The following is a 20,601-nucleotide window of genomic DNA, read 5'->3' as shown; positions in this document are numbered from 1 at the left end:
TGGCGTGAGCATTCCTGAAGTCAGAGACAGGTGATGTCACCCAAGAGTGACTAGGAAGTCCGTGTAGTAGCTTTTTTTGAACAAGACAGTTTCAATATTTTCACCCAAGATTTGTCACAATAATAACCCTCTTACTCAGGCTTTGCCTGCAGTAGCAGGTAAGCAGCCTAGAGATGACACTATGGTGAGGTTTGTAGATTGATACCTGTTGTCAATTTCTTCCACCCCCTGCCCCTCATCCTCCTCTTCCTTGTCATGATCATCGTCACCATCATTACAGTCATTTCCTACCCTTAGTGACTAATTTAGTGATTAGCCAAGGCCAAACATAATTTAGCCCACTGTTTTCTTCTTCTCTTCCTTCTCCTTTTTTTAAAACTGAAGTATAGTTGATTTACAATGTTGTGTTAGTTTCTGGTGTACAGCATAGTGATTCAGTTATATGTATATATTCTTTTGCATATTCTCTTTCAATATAGGTTATTACAGACTATTGAATACAGTCCCCTGTGCTATACAGTAGGACCTTATTGTGTATATAGTAGTTTATATCTGCTAATCTCGAATGCCTAATTTAGCCCTCCTTTCCCTGTCTTCTTTTTCTTTCTCTCTTTTTTTCTCTTTCAAGGACCAAAACCCAAGAAGCTAAGATTTCAAAAACAGTCCCTATTGAATCCCACACAAATGTGCCTGTGTGCGTGAGGGGCTCAGCTCCAAAGGGATAATCAAATGCAAAACTAATTGGCAAGCACTCCTTGATCTGACTACTACCTTCTGGGATTAGTCCTTGGAGCCTCCTCCTATACAATACAAAGGTCCTGAGAAATTCTATTCTTTCATATGACAAAATGAGATGCTCTAGAACTGAGAGTCTTGTGTAGGGCAGAAAAAGTCTGGGGGCACTAGAGGGGATGAGTGAGAATAAAAGAAGACAGCAGAATCCACTCAAGATAGTCTGATTTCCATTTCACACTATCAGCAAGATTCATTTGATTATAGGAACAAAAGGCTTTTCCCACAGAGATCTTGGGTTGTATGTACTGTGAATGCAGAGGGGGTGAGCTGCTATATGAGTGCACTTTCTGTCACTTCGTAATTTTTCTATGGAGTCTAGGATGTCTCCAATGTTTGATCCTCCTCTTTTCCCTTGGAGTGCCTTGTCACCTGCTGTCTGCTTGCTCCTTAAGGATGACCACCTGCCACTACTTCTGCTCCTCGTATCTTCCATGAAGGAATTGCATTCCTATGCATAAGGTGTCTCTTTTCTACTTTCAGTCATCCATTGAAAGTTCTTTTTTCTTTTTCTTTTCTTTTTTCTGTTGTTGCAGTTTTTTTTTTTAATTCTAGGCAGTGTACTAGGCACCAGGAATACAAAGGAATTTGTAATCTGCAGAAGAGACTGACATTAATCAAATCATCCTAAAGAACTGTAAATTGCAAGTGAGGCAAATTCTGTGAAGGGAAACTACATGGTGCAGCATATCACCACGCATTTGGCCTACTCAGGAGGGGCCGGAATGTGACCAAAGCTCTTGAGTCTAGAGTTTAAGCAGGAACTAACTAGATGTAGAAGGGAGCGAAGAAAGTTCTGGTTGGAGAGCCAGGTTGTGCAAAAGTATGTGTTCTCCCAGCCAAAACCATGCTGTGGTCTGTGTGTGGAGGTGCAGTGGGCGTGGAAAGAGTTTCCCTTTCATCACTTCTGAGTTGAAATTTGTCACCTGGATCTTGGAACCATTTCTGCCCACCTGTGCTCCAAGTCCCATATGGCCTCTTAGGTAAAAAGGCCCTTTATCTTCTGGCTCTAATCCCTCAATACTCTCCATTCTTTAAAAAAAAAAAAAAAATCAGTACAAGAGGTAGGGCAGAAACACATAAAAAGCCGGCAAACACATTTTTGTTTTATTTCTTCCATGTCCCCAGGGAGTAAAATTCTGTCCTTCCTTCAGACAAACACCTCCCCCTACCCCCCCATCGTGGGTATCATTTCAACCCATGGAAAAGTGGGGCACTCAGCTGAGTTAGCCTGTGGGGCACTACCACCTTAACCTGGAGTAACTTCTTTAAGAAGTGACACCTTCCTCCACTATAGAACCTACCAGATTCCATCTTTTTTGTTTTAATTCCTTGACTTTGGGATTTGACCTATTTTGTTGCTTATTTCATTATAGATTCAGTCCCTCTGAAATTCTGACTTCTCACCCCAGAGCACATTTCATGTGTCCTTGAGTAAACTTCCTCCTGCTTTGATCCATTGCCCTGGACCCCTTTGTCCCGGGAAGTTGTACCGGATCATCTTTGGTGAGAACTGGTCACTCATATCGCTATCTGGTCACCCTCAAATCACTCACACTACTATGAAGAGCAGCTGTCTGGTCAACTATTTTTTAAAGAGGTTTTTGTTTTCATTCTCATTTTTAAAATAACACATAGTAGCTTTGGAAAATTGCAAATATGGAAATAAGAAACAGAAATATATATTTAAAAACTCCATACACGAACAAATGACCAGTAGAGATATTTTTTATATTTTCTTCTAGTATATGAATATATAATGTATATATATTGTATATTCATATTAATATACATAGTACATATTTCTAACTTAACATATATAAGCATTTCCTACATCAGTTGAATTATTTGTAAACATTATTTTTGGGGGGGAGGTAATTAGGTTTATTTATTTACTTTTTATGTTTTAATGGAGGTACTGGGAATTGAACCCAGGACCTCATGCATGCTAAGCACATACTCTATCACTGAGCTATACCCTCACCCCTTGTAAACGTCATTTTTAACAGCTACTAATATATTATTCTAGGTTACCTAATGCATTTCTTACTGTTTGTCATTTGGGGAGCAATAAACATTTTTGTGATTAAATTCTTGTAACAGTTTCAATTGATTTCCCTAAAATAGAGTCTAAAAATAAGAAGAGAAATTATTTGCTTGTTTCTTTATTAATCATTTATTGCTTTCTTTTCACGATAATATTCTTGAAGCTGGTGATTCAAAAACATAAATAAGATACGATCCTTGTCTTCAAGGAGATTCAGCCTTGTGCTGATGTACAGGCACATTTTAAAGTTCTTGATACATATTTTCAAATTGCTTTCCAGAAAATTGCGTCAACTCGCCTACTATAGGTAGCTTTTCCAGTATCCCTTCCGTTTGGGAACTTGCTGTGCCTCACACCTGTGATTCACGTGGGGTTGCCGTTATGCAACGCCATCTCTATCAGGAAGGGTACCAACTCAAGTACTTCCTCTCGGGCTTCTCGGAATACAAACAACAATAACACAGCGATTCATCCTGGGTCAGTATATTACCCAGGCAAGGCCATAACAGTTTTTTGGGTTTGGTTTGGTTTTTAAGGGAGTTTCTCTTTTTTCCTTCAAAATTGTGAGCTGTGAAGAGGACCAGATATACCAGAGCCACTAATGATCACATTTCCTACCCCATGGAGACAAGCTGCCTGAGAATTGATCCACAACAGTGGAAAGCAGAGCCGAGGGATGGAGTGGAAAGAGCTGACCCAGGATTACTATGTGGGACCACTGGGGTCCACCAGTGACTAAAACCAGCTGGCGCTACTCCTGCATTTCTCACTTATATGAGCCAACCAATTAATTTCTTTTTCTTCCTTCCTGCTTCCCTGTCTTTTTCTTCCTGTTTTTGGTTTAATTGATTTGAATTGAGTTTCTGACACTTGTAGACGGTCCTGACTGTACCTACACCATCCCTGTGATCACCTTAGAAAATGCTATTTACATAAAACATTCTGTTTGGCCAAGATAAGTTTTATATTTTTGTTGGAAATTTGTACACACACATTTGTGCTTGATAGTGAGCATTTTTTTCTCATTTGTGAATCATGTGAGTCATTGCTCCGTTTATCTAATTCAGTTCTTTGTTTTAAACATTTTGCATAACTTTATTTTATACTAAAGATACACGGTTACATGTTTGCAGAAATACTTTTTCCACATGATTATTTGTTTATAGTATGAGTTTTTACCTAGGGGAATTTGTATTGTTTTGTAAAACTTAAATTACTTTTAATAAAATTTTAAATTTAAGTTTTTTTGCTAAAATTTGAATTATTTTTCTTTGTAAGCTTTCCCACTGTTTTAAATTTAGAATTCCCTTCTTTATAGAATTCTTGTTTGTGTTTTCACTTATAAACATTCAAACTTATTTTAGTGTGTGATTTGAGTTTTCATGTTGATATTTTTCTGCCTTACTGGCTATTTATTTTGTATGCCGTTGTTGACTAATCTGTTAATTTCCAATTGACTCATAATGCCTTTGAAAAAAATCGTATGTCCTTATAAACATAAGAACATATGGAAATTTTGCTTGGGGTTGTCTTATGATGTTTCATCTATATTAAGGCTATTTCTAAGTCTACATATATAATAGGAACCTACGCTACAGGTTTATTTTAGCCACACATAGGTAGCTGTCATGTGACTAGCATTACTTTTGTTTACACAGGGCAATAAAATATAGTAGTACATTTCTTAATTACTTATAGTATGGAATTACATATTGATAGCTACCATCTATTGAGCCTTCTCATGTCCTAGGCACTCTGCTATTCTTAATCCTTTTAACAGCTCTATGTGGTAGGTACTGTTATCCTTCATAGAAATGAGTTTATTATAATGTTGTTTAGATATTTTTCAAAATTTTCAGTTTTAATTTTGAATATGGTAAATATTGATAGATAAAACTCACATAAACAGAAAGTCTTTGGGGATCCTCAGTAACTTTCAAGAGCATAAAAAGATCCTGAGACGAAAAAGGTTGAGAACTGCTGATCTACCTCATATAATTATAATTAGGTATTAATATTAATATATTTTGAAGTTTTATTCAGTTATATTCAGTGTACAATAAACTGCATATTTGAGTGTATAATCTGATGAGTTTGACAGATGAATGTTCCCCTGAAATCATTGCCATAGTTCAGATAATAAACACATCTATCACCCCCAGAGTGCTTTGTAATTCATCCCCCCTTCCCTAGGGTTCCCATACCCAGCAGACCCACTGGTCTACTTTCTACCAATATAGAGTAGTTGGCATTTTCTAGAGTTTTATTTAAGTAGAATTATACAGCATGCATTCTTTTGTAAGTGGATTTATGCAACTCAGTATAAATTATTTTAAGATTTATCCACCTGTGTGCCACCTGTGTTGTTGTGTATATCAAGGGTCAGTTACTTTGATTCCTGAGTAGTGTTCCATTGTATGGATGTACTACGATATATTTATCCATTCAACTGTTTATAGACATTTCAGTTGCTTCCAGTTTTCGGCTGTTACAAAGAAAACTAATATTCATGTACAAGTCTTTGTGTGGATATCTCTTTTATTTCTCTTAAATAAATACTAAGGAGTAGAATGTCTGAGAGTAGAATGTTTAGCTATTTAAGAAACTGCCATAATGCTTTCCAAAGTGATTGTACAATTTTATATTTCCTAAAGTCCTCTCAGCAGTGTATGAAAGTTTCAGTTCCTCCACATACTTACTAACATTTGGTATGGTGAATTAAAAACGTTTTAAAGTCATTTGAGTGGACGTGTAGTAGTGTCTTGTGATTTTAATTTGCATTTTCGTATGTCTATTAGCCATTCATATTATCTTCTTTGGTGCTGTATTGTGCCCACTAGAAAATTTGAGTTGTTTGTATTTTTATTATGGAATTGTAAGAGTTCTTTATATAGTCTAGATACCAATCTTTTATTGGATATAAGATTTACAAATCTTGGCTCCCAGTCTATGGTTTGCTTTATGTTTCCATAACAGTGTTTTTTGAAAAACAATAGTTTTTAATCTTTAGGAAATGCAACTTATTGTGTATGTTATAAATTATAAAGATATAATTGTATATAATTATAAATTATAGATTTCTATTATTATATCTGATATAATATTTTCTACTCATTTAAAAAAATCTTTACCAAATACAAGGTCACCAAGGTTTTCTCATTTGTTTTCTTCTGGACATCTTATAATTTGGACTTTTACATCTAGTTCTATGGCCCATTTTGAGTTAATTTTTATAAAGGTGTATCAATAGATCACTTATGTATTTTCTGAACTCTCTGTTTGATCTATTTGTATGTCAATGTGAATGCCATACTGTCTTGATTACTATAGATTTATACCTAATCTTAAAATAAAGTACTATAAGTATTCCAACTTTGGGTTTTTTGTTTGTTTGTTTCAAAACTTTTTAGCTATTCTAAGTCGAGTTCCTTTGAATTTCCATACAGATTTTAGAACCAGCTTGCCAATTTGTACACAGTGGTCTGCTGGGATTTTGATTGTGATTATGTTGTATCTAGTTATCAATTTAGGAAAAATTTACATCTTAAAATTATTTTCTTTTTGCTAGTATTTGCCAATGAATATTCTTTTATTATCTTGTAGGATCTATAGTAATGTTCCCTGTTTCTAATAACGGTAGTTTATATTTTCTCACTTTTTCCCTAGATACTTATCAAATTTGTTTATCATCCCAAAGAAACAGCTTTTGATTTAATTAATTTTAATATGATTTTTTTGTTTTCTACTTCATTGATTTCTGCTCTTTTATTATTATTATTTTTATATTTGCTCTTCTTTTCCTTGTTCCCCAAGGTGGACACGAGGGTCATTGATTTGAGACTTTTCTTCTTTTGTACGATAAGAATTTAAAGATATGCATTTTCCTTTAAGTGTTATTTTAGCTGTTTCCTCCCAAATTTTGATATGTCTTGTTTTCATTTTTATTCCATTCAAAATATTTCCTAATTTTCTGTTGATTCCTCCTTTGATGCATGTGTTATTTAAATGTACATTGCTTAGTTTTTAAATATTGGGAGATTTTGCAAAGATCTTTCTGTTACTCATATTTACTTTAATTCCATTATGATCAGAGAATATACTTTATGTGATTTGAATATTTTTAAATTTATTGAGACATCTTATGGCTTAGATTATGGTTGATCTTGATAAATGTTTTGGGCGCACTTGGAGAGAAGGTATGTTTTGCTATCACTGGGTAGTGTTCTACAAATGGCAGTTAGGTGAAGTTGTTTGATAATGTTATTTGTCTTCCATATCCTTACTAATTTTTTTGTTCTACCATATATTGAGAGAGGTGTTAAAATATCTGACTATGTTTGTGAATTTATTTATTTCACTTTTCATTTCTCTGAGTTTCTGCTTCATATTTTGAATATCTATTATTAGATGCATAAGCATTTAGAATTGGTATGTGCTCTTGATAAATCAGCTGCTCTCTTACTATGAAATAACCCTCTTTATTTCTTTTAATATTCTTTACCAGAAATCTCCTTTGTGTGATATTAATATAGCCACTTCTGCTTTCTTTGATTAATACCAGAATGATGGATCTTTTTCTATCTTTTTACTTTAACCTATCTGTGTCTTTATGTTTAATTTTGTTTCTTGGAGTTAGCAAGTCGTCAGGTCTTCTTTTTATGTCTTGTGTTTATTTTCCAATCTGGGAGCCTCTGCCTTTTCATTGTTATGTTTACATCATTTACATTTAATGAGGTTATTAATATGATTGCTGTTTATTTTCTATTTGTCTCATCTGCTTCTCTGCCACTTTTTCTCTTTTTTGCCTTATTTTGGCTTAGTTGCATATTTTTTGATTCCATTTTATCTTCTTTATTGGCTTTTTGATTACACCTTCTGAAAAATACTTTTAGTGGTTGCTTTATGGTTTAGGGTTTATCATGTACATCTTTAGCTTATTACAGTTTACCTTCAGGCAATGTTATGCCATTTTACATAAAATATAGGAACTTTTTCTATTTTAGTATTATTGTTATTCATTCTACTTCATATACTATAAACACAATGGTACATTTTAAAATTATTTTTGCTTTAAATAGCCAATTTTAAAAAGGTTTAAAAATAACAAAAAATCATTTGCAGTTAAACATATATTTTGCATTTCTGGTGTTCTTCATTCCTTTACATGCATTCACATTTCCGGCTGCTATCCTGTTTCTGCCTGAAACAGAACATTTTCTTTCACATTTCTTGTAATGCAGTATTCAGGTGATGAATTCTTATAGATTCTTTCAAAGGAAGTTTTGTGTTCGTTTTTGGAAGATGTTTTTCCTGGGTGCAGATGTTTAGGTTGGTAGAACCCCACACCCTTCAGTACTTCAGAGCTGTCGCTTGACTCTCTTTCGGCTTGCATTGTTTATGACCAGAAGCCTGCAATTATTATCTTTAATTCAACTATTACTTTTGAGTTTTTTACTGGGATGTGCTTAAGTTACTTGGAGCTAGTTTGTGGCTCGCCTTGAAGCCTTGTTAGATGGATACAAAACAAATTTCAGTCCACGGCTAACCTGAACCCACTTCTGAGTCAACACTGTTCCAAACACCCTATCCACTGCCTCGTATGCTATGAGGTCTGCGCTTGATTGCTGGGGCTGCCATCACAGCATACCACAGACTGAGTGACTTAAACACCCGAAATTAATTCTCACAGTTCTGGAGGCTGGAAGTCCAAGATCAACGTATTGGCAGGGTTAGTCTCCTCTGAGCTCTCTCGCCTTGGCTTGCAGATGGCTGCCTTCTTGCTGTGTCTTCTCACAGTCTTTGCTTTGTACATGCACATCCAGAGTGTCATGTTCTGTATCCAAATTTCCTCCTCTTATAAAGGTATCACTCATATTGGATTAGCGCCCACTCTCAAGGCCTCAGTTTAACTTAATCACCTCATTAAGGCCCCTTCTCAAATGTGATCACACTTGAGGTACTGGGGGTTAGGGCTTAAGCATATGAATATCGTATGTGTGTGTGTGTGTGGGGGGGGTACAGTTTATCCTATAACAAGGTTTTTCCACTCTAGCTGATGGGACCACTATGTATTCCTAGTTATTTTTTTAAGCTCTGGGGATTGTGCTTACTGCTCTTGCCCTAGCCTTGATAGTTTCTTCATTAATTTTTGTAGATCAGTCCTCAGCCAAAGACTTAAGGTATCCAGTGTCCTCATTCTCTGAGCAATATTTTCTTTCTTTGGTACTCTTCTTTGTGAATTCCAACCACTTTGGACTCATCTAAATTTGAAGTCTGTCTTCTCAACTCAGGGCACCATCAGACCCTGTTTGGCTTTTCCCTCCCAGCACTACACCTTGGAAACTCTTTATAGTCAAGCATCTGGAGCATCTGTAGGGCTCAGCTTGTTTCTTTCCCTTCTCCCAGGGATCACTATCCTGTACTGCCTGTTATATGAAGACAATTATTTCATGTATCTTTCCACTTACTTAACTGTTTAAATTGGGAAGATCACTCTACTTTGTTACTCTCTTATACCAGAGGTGGAAGTCAGCAAAACTATTTTTATTATTACACTGTTAGTATGCATACATGTAATAATATATAACTTACAAACCTTTACTGAGATCTTGCTTATAACTTGCAAACCTTTGCTGAGATCTTGCTCTGTCTTAGGCTCTATATTAGTCACTGTAAGCAAGACATCTGACCTGCCCTAAAGAGATTTTCAGTGTAGTGACAAGACAAATTTATATAGAGATATTTGCAAAACTAAGCTTTGATACATTTTTTTAATGGTCACAAATTCTTATCCCAGTGTGCAATGTGACTTTGCCACTAGAGTTCTGAAGTGGAAATGATATTGTGTGAGTTTTGTAGCCTGAGCCTCAAGCGACCTTGCAGCTTCCACTTAGCCCTCTTGGGATGCTATTCTGATACTTCCACATAAGGACAGCAGGGAGGCCTAATGGAGCACTGAGGTCACGCAGAGGAGAACCAAGATCCCCAATCAACAACCATTGGCAATGGCTAGCACAGCAGGCCTTCCAGTTGAATGCAGCTTCAGAAGTCAGGTTAGAGGAGATTAGCAAAAAGGTATCCCAACCAACTCACAGAATCATGAAAAAAAAAATCATTTTTCTTAAGCTGCTGAATTTTGGAGTGGTTTGTTACACAGAAAAGTCTAACTGAAACAAAAGTGGTAAGTTATCTCTTCCCAGAAAATTTCTACAGTTGCTTCACTCTTAGGAATAGTTGCTGTCTGTGACATTTGATGCATTTATTTTTCAAGCCATTCATCTGATGCTCAAAGCGCACTACTTTTTATTACTAGGCACTGCATAATCGTTCCTTTGTGTGTCCTTGACTAAATCAGAAGCTCTTTAAGATCAGGGCATTTTTCTTAATTGCATTCCCAGTGCTTTGATAGGAATGACAGTTCAAAAATATGTGATGATATTGATAATTTTTTAAAAATCACATTTCAATAAACTTATGAATTATCCTGGGCACCTTGGCTTAGCAGATCCTGTAAATACTTACGAAGATCCTATGAAGTATTAGGCGTTGTGCTTTCAGAAACCTTGCTGTTGTTACTAGGATGATGATTATCATTATTTAAGTGATCATATTGAACCTATGAGTTAGAAGCCTCCTCTTCTAGTATCTGAGTCTCAAAGAAGTGAAAACCCTATTTAAATATACACAATTCTTCAGTGGCAGAGCTGAGATGAAAGCTCAGAGATCTTAACTCCAAGAATGGAGCCTTTTCAGTCATAGCTCAGAAACAGGCAGGCGAGATGACTACAGCCTGGCTTGAGATGACTGTGCCTGGGGCAGCCAGGTGGAATGAAAGCACGGCGGGGCCCCTTCCTTCAAGGACCTCAGTGGAAAGCATTTCATAGGCTCTATGATGTAGCCCAAGGCTGCTGAGGGGTGGAGGATGTGGGAACACACCGCATTCAGGCAGCAGGCCCTCCCCCATAACTCCCAGTCTGCCTTCCCGGGAAGGAGAAGAGTTGGGCTGAAATTACCCTTATTTCAGACCATTTGACTTGTTTTCCTACTGAGCCCCGTGGCCTAGTCTCAGACAGTAGAGAGTCACTCAGTGGAATGCTTTCTAGCCAATTCAGTGAGAGAGTTTGGGAGTAAAAATGCTGAAGCAAATGGAAGCAAACTGGCTGTTTTTGACCTGGTGTTTTGGGTGCTCTCGGTGCAGTCACATTAAGACTAGGAAGCTTTTGAGAACTTCTGGGAAAAAAGCAGTTTGGATGAATCTCATGGCCATATGGCCATGAGGAGGATCCAACATCAAAGTGACAGAAAAATATATGGACTACATTTCCTCATGGTTTCTCCATTAGAAAGAATCCTGATCCTTTATGGTACATATGGAAATAAGTCTAAGAGAAAAATTGGAAAAAGTGGGGGAAGGGGAGTGGTTATGGTTTTCAGCAGCAAGGAAAATTTAGTTGCATGGATGTGGAAAACCTTATTTTTTCAATTAATGATGATGATGAAATAATATTAATTGTAATTAATGGATATTAAAAGCTAACTTCCCGGGTTTAGCAGTGGTGAAATTAAAAAAATAATGGATATGTCTTTGCTCATGAAATTTGCAACCTAGTAGAAGGAGAAGGACTTTAAGCAAATAAGCACACAAATAAATACATAATTACAAATAATGAGAAGAGCTGTGAAGGAAGAACTGGGTGTTATGATACAAAAAATAATGAGGAATGTGAAAATTGGATTAGGAGGTCAGGAAGGCATGAGATCTGATGGAGCTTAGGACGCTAGACCCAGTGGAAAGAGTCTGGATTAGTGGTGGGCATAGGAAAAGAAAAAGACATCAAATGCTGGGAGCTGAAGTTCTGCTATGGCTTTCAAATGAGTTGGTTGAGGAGCTTCCAGCTCTGGAAAAATCGCAAAAAGTGAGAAGACCATTTACTCATGTGAGGTCAAACGGCTAAAAATGATTTCCCCATGTTCCCTCTAGAGCTGGGATTCCACAGCACTGATTGGCCAGTATCCAGGAGGAGTAGAATTAGGGGCAGATAAAAAGCCATAGGGTAGGGGGAGCCACCTCAGTCATTCCCAGTGTGGCCTCACACAAGACTATGCCGTGACTTGAATGACAGAATTCATATTTCCTCTGGAATAAGCCTAAATTCCCAAACATCTGAAAAAATATGTCCTCCAGGAACCATTTTATGAGCCAAAGAGGACTCTGACCAGCCCCAGAGACCACAAATCGGCTGGCTCTGCAGTGAGTCACTAGCCTCTAGGGCTCACTGTCCCCCTCGGAGGGAAGAGGACAGCCATTGCAAACTGCTCTCTGAGAACTCCATCATTAACGGTTCTGCAAAAAGTGTCACTCTGTTTCTGGCAGAGCTCATGCTCTCTGGCATTGGAGTGGCAGATCGGCGGGGGGCAGGCTGGTGGCAGTCTGGAGTGACTCTCAGTGGGAACTGGCCGAGCATATAATTATATCATGAGTCAAGCTCTCTCCAGGGATGTAAGATGACCAGAGGAAAATGAAATAACATTATATCCCACATGAATAGAGGCACTGGTGGAGAAAGCTGACTCCTGAGAAAGAACACTCAGGCTAAGAAGTTTCCCAGCACTCAGATGTCTTATGATTTGCCCTTGTGCCCTTCTCTAAAAAACGAAGAGAGATGTGGGCACAGTTAATACCTTTGCCTTACACCTAAAAGTGCCAGCGACCGAGCAATCCACTTGGGTAGATAACTTTGATAATAAACAAAAAAGTCATTTAGCTGGAAAACTTCTTGTATCCTTTAGCTCCAACAGAGCACTGTTTATTCAGGAAGACATTATACTGACAAATGTTGTGGTGGGAATTAAAAAATATTTTTTTCCTCACTAAACCACTTCCAAAGGTATATTTTTATGGATCCAGGAATAGCAGCCTGTTTGTCTTGCTTGTGCTGGTTTTTCCTCTTGTTTCTTTCTGGTCAACATCCAAAGAATTAGCCTCTTTGCACAGCGGCAACGTAGCCGAAGCGAAATTAGAATGAACGGCACCCACTCCCCTCCACTGCCTCTGCCTGCTTCCCAGATGATATAATTAGCCTGGGGACTTCTGATCAGTTCACCAGAGAAAAGCAGTTAACAGGGCAACCTCATCAGCCTGGGTTATGTGGTTAGATACACATTAGATACATCAAAATAAGAGTGACACCCTTTTAAGATGGTTTTCAAAAAGGGTTATTTTAGAAATTGCAGGAACAAATGCTCTGGATGGGAAAGAGTACATTGATTTTGATATTTACCTGCCCCTCATTCATTAGCAATAGTCGTGAAGCAGTAAGGTGAAATTGGTGGCAGAATTTGGGAGAAACATGAAAGTGTCTCAAGGAGAGAGTGCGGTGCAAGGTGCAGGCTGTCCTACAGTCTTGGGGACGTCAGTCAACATACGCATTTAGAGGTCAGTTCCTATCTGTTTTTAATGTTTAATGTTCAATTGGAACGTTGAAGTTATTTACTTAGGGGTGATGTGTTGACGTAGAAGGAGGAGAGGTATTTGAAAGAGACTATGATTTTTGGTTTCATATTTACCCCTGGGAGGTAGCTGTTCCTTCTGGGAACTTTTCCTTCAATTAGAAGTGGGTACTAGGATTAACAGGAGCACATCCTCATCCTCAGAAATAAAGATGGAGGCATTTGGTGTTAATATCACTCCTGGGTTAATATCCCTGAAATGACGGTACCAAATCAGTCAGCCAACATTTACTGGCTGCCTACTGGATATTTATGTGTTTACCATGAGGGGGAACTAGAGCCCTGTAGGGATTCAAAATGCAGGGTCTTGAAAGAAGAAGCCTGGTCAATGTACAGTGTTCTATTTCTGAATGAAAGAACTCTGGGGGAGTTCGAACAGTTCCCTGCCCTTCCTCACTCCCTATCCAATCAACATCAAAAATCTCCTCAGTGATAATAGGAGTGTTTAGAATGTGCAGCTAACTGGTCTCAGTTGGGGTGCCATCTTCCCATCCCTCTTTCATGGACCATAATGGTTTTAATTTAATTCCAACCATTGAGATTCAGTTCTTTGAGAACTGCAGGGATTTCTTAGTTTTCAAAGTCATCTATTACCATATTTCTTCTAAGACTTTTTTTTTTCTTGCATTCCGTATTTCTGAAATTGAGATGCATCTTGAAATTGATTGACACGTATGTTTAACCTGGAACGATTTTCATCCCACTTACATAGTTATGGAAGGAATGAAGTTGATTTAATATTGAAGAAGTAAGGTGAAAGGTAAATAGGTTTCTGAGATAAAGGACCTTATGATGTGTTATGGACTGAAGTGTGTCCCCTGCCACCAAAATTTATATGAAGTCGTATTCCCCCGAGTACCTCAGTTTGTGACTATGTTTGGAGATAGGGTCTTTAAAGAGGTAAAATGAAATCATTAGAGTGGGTACTAATCCAGCATGATTGGTTTCCTTGTGTGAGGAGGTTAGGACACAGACATACACAGAGGAAAGACCCTGTGAAGATACAGGGAGAAGATGGCCATCTATACGCCAAGAAGAGAGGCCATCAGAAGAAACCACTCCTATTGACTCTTTGACCTTGGACTTCTAGCCTCCAGAATTGTAAGCAAATAGATTACTGCTGTTTAAGTCCCTCAGTCTTGGGTACTTTGTTGTGGTAGTCCCGGCAAGCTAAAATACTGTGTTATCAGTTAAAATCAGAGCAAGGAGAGCTTGGTGGGCAGTGAGGCCACTGGGAAGAGACTCACAGGACCAGGAGGACGCAGACGGGAAATGAAGGACAATTTTAGAGATTCTTTATCTTAATGTCAAAGAATGGCCATTTCCTAGAGGTCAGATCTTTCTAGAAAGATGAACATCAGTTCCTTCTCTAACTTTAAAAAGTTCCAGTGGAGTGTGGTACCTGGTCAATTGTCAGTAGTTTTGTTATTTTGCATTTTGCTTTTTTATCAAATATCAGCCCTCTCAAAGGGCATCCTCCATCTCCAGAGCTTTGTTCTGACTGGTCAGTTTTTTATTCCTTCCCCTTTCACCTCATTGTGGCTGTTTCCATATAAAGCCAAAATAACAAGTCAATTCTGTCAAGTCAGTTGGGAAAATAGATCACTCAGATGGCTTGGTAATATCCAGGCACAATCGGAGACACTGTCCTGAAAAGAGCTTTTTTTTCCATTCCCCTTTTCCAAGCTTTTTTTTTTTTTCCTGAATATTATCTTTTAAATATTGTCAAAGCATTATTTATAGGATCTCTGCAAAACAGTTTTAGATGCTCTTGTTAGAGGAGATGTGGTAGGGAATCAAATTAGATTGGGTCACAAGGGAAAGTGTCTGTAAGAAATATGAATGGGGCCCAGGGGAAATGAAAACTGAAGAGAAACCGGACTTGAATTGCAAATTCTCTATTTTGCCAAGTTGGACTTGGATTATGTCATCATATGTAATTTCAAGGAATGGGCAAAGCAATTTGGATAAAAGAAAAAAGTGATCTGACTCGCTTCCCAAAGCATAAATTGAATCAGAGAGAGAGAATTTTCTTGGATGCAAAATAAACATTTTTGATATCTTTTCCCCCTGTTACTCATGCTAATGAGCCTCATTGCTTGTAATTATAAAAGAGATACAAACTGCTGGGATTGCATAAAGATAATCATTTCTAGATTATGTATAACTTCCTCACACCTTGGTATTAGTATTATCATATTACATTCAACCAAAGGTGATTTTTTTCTCCTTATTAATGCTTGCAGCATATATACCATACACCTATGTCTTTTCTTCTCACTTATAATTGTATTTAAAATTTCTTCTGTATTTTCTAAAGGCATAGCACAGTACTGAGTACTTTGTAGCTGTATCAGTTTGCTGTTGCTGTGTAACAAACCAACTGGAAACTTAGTGTCTTAAAACAATAACTAATTATTTAGCTCATGATTCTGTAGATCAGCAATTTAGGCTGGGCTGCCTGGGTGGTACTGCTTATCTGTGCCAGGCATGACTGATTGCAGCTGGGTTCATTCACACTTCTGCAGTCAACTGTTTAAATAGCTGAAGGCTGCCTGATTGTTACCTGGGGTGCCCCAGCTCTCCTCCAGGTGGTCCCTTAACCCACAGAATAGGCTGGCCTTGTTCCCATAGCAACGGGGTTCCAAGAGCAGCAAGCAGATAAGAGTCAATGTACAAGCCCTTTTTATGACTCTGCTTGCTTCACATCTGCTAATGTCCTATGGGCCAAAAGAAGTCACATAGCTAAGCGCAGAGTTAGTGTAAGACTTACCAAAGGACATGGACACAGGAAAAGTGAACAGACTGGGACTGCTTCTACAGTCAATCCACAAGAGTAGGCACTGGAAAAGTCTGTTTGATAATGAAAGTCCTAATTTTCTTACTGTCCTAGTTTATTATGTAGATAAATATAGTAACTCTTGCCATTATTCAAATGAGATTTCTTTTTCTTTTGAGAGCAAGAAATTCCAGAAAACCTGTTATGGATTAAATGTTTGTGTCCCTCCTCTCCTTCATATATTGAAGCCTTAACTCACAGTGGCACTCTCTTTGGAGATGGGTCCCCTAAGGAAGTGATTAACACAGGGTGGAGCCCTTTTTTTGGCTAGAATTCATGTTCTTAAAAGAGACACCGGAGCACGCATTCACATAGCGCAAAGGCAGCCATCTGGAACCCAGGAAGAGAGTGCTCATGGGAGGCCATATTTGCTGCCATCTTGATCATGGATTTGTAGCTTTCAGAACTGTGAGGGGAAAAAAAAAGTCTATTGTTTAAGTCACCCAGTCTGTGGTATCTTGTTGTGGCAGCTGAAGCAGACTAACACCAAACCATAGAAGAAAACGCTTGCTTTCCTTAGATTTTGAATTAAATACTACAAATTTAAGAACACAATTTTTTTTTTTAGTGGTATGGCCAATCAACCAACCAACCAACCAAGTCAACAACGCTGAAGCCACCTGCAGTCTATTTTTAAAAAGTCCTGCTCATCTCACCTAAACTCCTTTCTCCTTTCTATTCCAGCTTCTTTAGATAATCAAATTCATTATATTTTTGCCTCCAGGCCTGGTATTCAGTCTAGTTGACAAAGAGTTTGACAGTACAGAGTATGTCTGGCCAGGTAGGAAGTTAAATGTTCTTTTTTTTCTCCCCAGGGATAAAGTTGACCCTTGTCAACCAATCCAGCAAACAATGACAAGGAGGCGCGCTGAAAAATATCCTGCCCACCTATAGGAGCTTCTCATCAGTATGGAAAGCATTTAGGAGGGCCAGTGCCCAGGAGGGGGATTTGACTCAGGATGTATACGGTACGCCACGTAGCATTTCTGAGAGTAGATGGTAGTTCATTGACAAGAGGCATCTAGGTTTAAAGACAGGCGGACAAGTTTTAGGGCATTTAAATATTTTACCTCTGATATTACCAGTTGCCTGAGACATTTCAACTCAGTCCTTTATATTCTTCTAGGAATCTAAACCAATATGAATTCTCTGCTTTCTTGAGTAAAAGGTATATAATAGGAGGAAAATTACATTATTAAACCAAACACCCCAAACACTTGACACTACGTGGAAAAGAACCCTCTACTGTACAAATTATCAGGGCCTTTGTCTCCTCTGCACACACTTATCTGAAGAGGGTTTGGATTAAGAGGATGTGGGAAATCTAAAAGGACACATCATTGTTTACTCTTTAGCGGAAAGAGTCCGGAGTAATTACCAAAGCCACCAGAGCAATTAGAGATCCCGAGGGAACTCTAGTAACATTTTTGGCTTTGGTAGAAAGGGACTGGAAAAAATGAGTGTGGAATGGCTAGTCCAGGAAATCTCAGATCACTTTGCCTTTGGGCACCTCACACCCATGTCCCAACCAATGGCGTCTCAGAGTCTGTATGTGGCAGTGAGTCTACATCATTTTCTCCACACCCTGGTCTGATCTGGGAACTGCATTACTTAGAGGGGGCACCCCTGGGATGGAACACCAGCTTGAAAGATAAGTGGCAGGAAGAAGGAAGGCTAACCTGACTTTTGGCATTGTAAACCCCGAGCTGTGGTCTACAGCCTGTGGTAGTGTGGTGGTAACTGGGGGCGTCTGGCATAGTGAGCCCCCTGGAGCCAGAGACTAATGGATTTGGTGGCACTGGCTAGAGTCCTGTTAAATTAATTTTCCTTCTCACAGGGAAACATTCTCTTCAGTGGTGCAAGACAGCCATGCTGTGAGTATATGTCCAAGTCACTGGGCAAGAGTGTGATCCTTCAGCAGAAGGCAGGGTCCCGGCTGTCAGGTGAGCTCAACTCGAATGTCTCCCAGGGTGGTGAGGCCATATCACCACATATTCAGAAGCGAATTGAAAGCAAAGGAAACCCAGCCATTTCTTGTTGAATTCGATGGCTGTGGATAATCAGGATAATTCAAGTTCAAACTTTCTACCTCACTAGTTGATCATTCTCGTGAATAACTTAGATAATGACCCCCTCTGACTTAGTTTTTTTCTAAGTATGTGCAGACCTTGTTTTATTGTACTTCACTTTATTGTTCTTCCAAAATATTTTAGGTTTTTTGTTTTCTTCCCACAAATTGAAGTTTTGTGACAACCCTGTGTCGAGGGAGGAAGTCTAATTAATCACCATTTTTCCAACATTATTTGTTCATTTTGTGTCTCTTTGTTACATTTTGGTAATTCACATGATAGTTCAGACTTTTGGATTTTTATTATATTTGTTATGGTGATCTGTGATCAGTGACCTTTGATGTTACTACTGTGACTCACTGAAGGCTCAGATGATGGTTAGCATTGCTTAACCCCAAAGTATTTTTAAATTAAGGTATGTACACTGTTTTTTTAGACATAATACTATTGCACACAGTATAGACTTGCAGTGTAAACATAACCTTTATATGCTCTGAGGAACCAAAAAATCTTGTGCAACTCGCTTTATTGAGGTATTTGCTTTATTGCGGTGTTCTAGAACTGAGCCTGCAATATCTCTGATGTATGCCCGTACAGTCTTTAGGCTGAATCTAAAGATGTCAAGTCAACTAAAGACTCAGGGAGTTAACTTATCATCTGAATTTGATGTCTATAGACAAGTAGTTTCAGTACGCCCAAATACAAAAGCCATTGATTATTCATGTATTCGTGTTACTGTTTTTTATAAGTAGACTATTTTTAGAACAGTTTTAGATTTATGGAAAAATTATAAAAAATAGTACAGAGACCTACTGTATACTCCATACCTAATTTCCCCTATCATTGACATCTTATAGTCCAGTTCACTTGTTACAAAGAATGAATGAATATTGAGAGATTACTGTTAACTAAAACTCATTGTTTATTTAGATTTCATATTAGGGTGAAACTTGCTTCATAGAATTAATTAAGAAGTGTTCTCTCTGCTTGTGTTTTCTGGAAGAGATTTTAGAGTATTGATATAATTTCTTCCTTAAATATTTGATATAATTCACCAGTGAAACTATCTGGGTCTGGAGCTTTCTTTTTTGCAAGTTTATTAATTATTGATTAAATTTAATGGTGATAGGTCTATTCAGATTACCTATTTTTTCCTTGTGTGAGTTTTGGTAATTTTTGTCTTTCAAGGAATTGGTCCATTACACCTATTTGTGTGCGTAGAATTGTTCATAGTGTTTCTTTATTACCTTTTTGGTGTCATGTACTTGTTACTCATTTCTTTTTTCTTCTTCTTTTTCTACCTTCTTTGATTTTGATTGAGCATTTTATATTATTCAACTTTTTTCTCTCTTGGGATATTGGTTTTAAATTTTAAAATTTTATGGTTTTCCTAGGTACGGTTTTCAGGTTAAATTTACAACTAACCTAAATTCATATCCTGCTTCACCTATAGTGCAGGTACCATAAAACAATGTAACTTCAATTTTTCTCCCTGTCCATGTCCCTTAAACATTACTTTAACTCATTTCACTTGTCCATATGCTCCAATCAACCAATACATTTGTACTATTATTTTAAACAAATCTCTTTTAGGTCAATTAAGAATAAGAAAAATGAAAGGTTTTATTTTACCTTTATTTACTTCTTTCTCATGCTCTTTCTTTAGGTAAATATGTTTCTGACTTACATAATTTTTCTTCTCCCTAAAGAATGTCTTTTAACATTTCTTGTAGAGTTCATTGCTGGCTTTGAATTCCCTAGATTTTTGTTTATCTAAGAAGATTGTCATATTTCCTTCACTTCCGAAGGATAATTTCATTGAATATAGAATTCTAGGTTGGTGGTTTTTGGTTTTCAGTACTTAAATATTTCACTTCACCTTCTTTTTCCTTGTATGGTTTCTAATGAGAAGTCCACTGCAATTCTATTCTTGTTCCTCTGTAGGTAAGATGTTTTTATTGTAAAGATGTTTTTATTCCTTTGGCTTATTTTAAAACTTTCTCTTTGTTTCTGAAATTCTACAATTTAAATGGGATATGCTTACGTGTGGATATAAAAAGAAAGTTTCCTGATTGTTGTTCTCTGAGCCTCCTGGATTAATTTTAGTAAATTCTCTGCCATTATTACCTCAAATATTTTCTACTCTTTTCTTTTTCTTTTCCCTCTGGTATTCCAATTACACATATGTTAGATCTTTTGAAATTGTCCCACAATTCTTTGATGTTCTCATCTTTTTTTTTTTTTAGTATTATTCTTTTTTTCTGTCTCCATTTCAGTTTGGGAAGTGTCCATTGACACATCTTCAAGTTCACTGATTCTTTTCTTGGCTGTGTCCAGTTTCTGAT

Source organism: Camelus dromedarius, chromosome 21, assembly GCF_036321535.1.
Source record: "Camelus dromedarius isolate mCamDro1 chromosome 21, mCamDro1.pat, whole genome shotgun sequence".
Taxonomy (NCBI): Eukaryota; Metazoa; Chordata; class Mammalia; order Artiodactyla; family Camelidae; genus Camelus; species Camelus dromedarius.
This window is presented reverse-complemented; position numbering follows the sequence as displayed.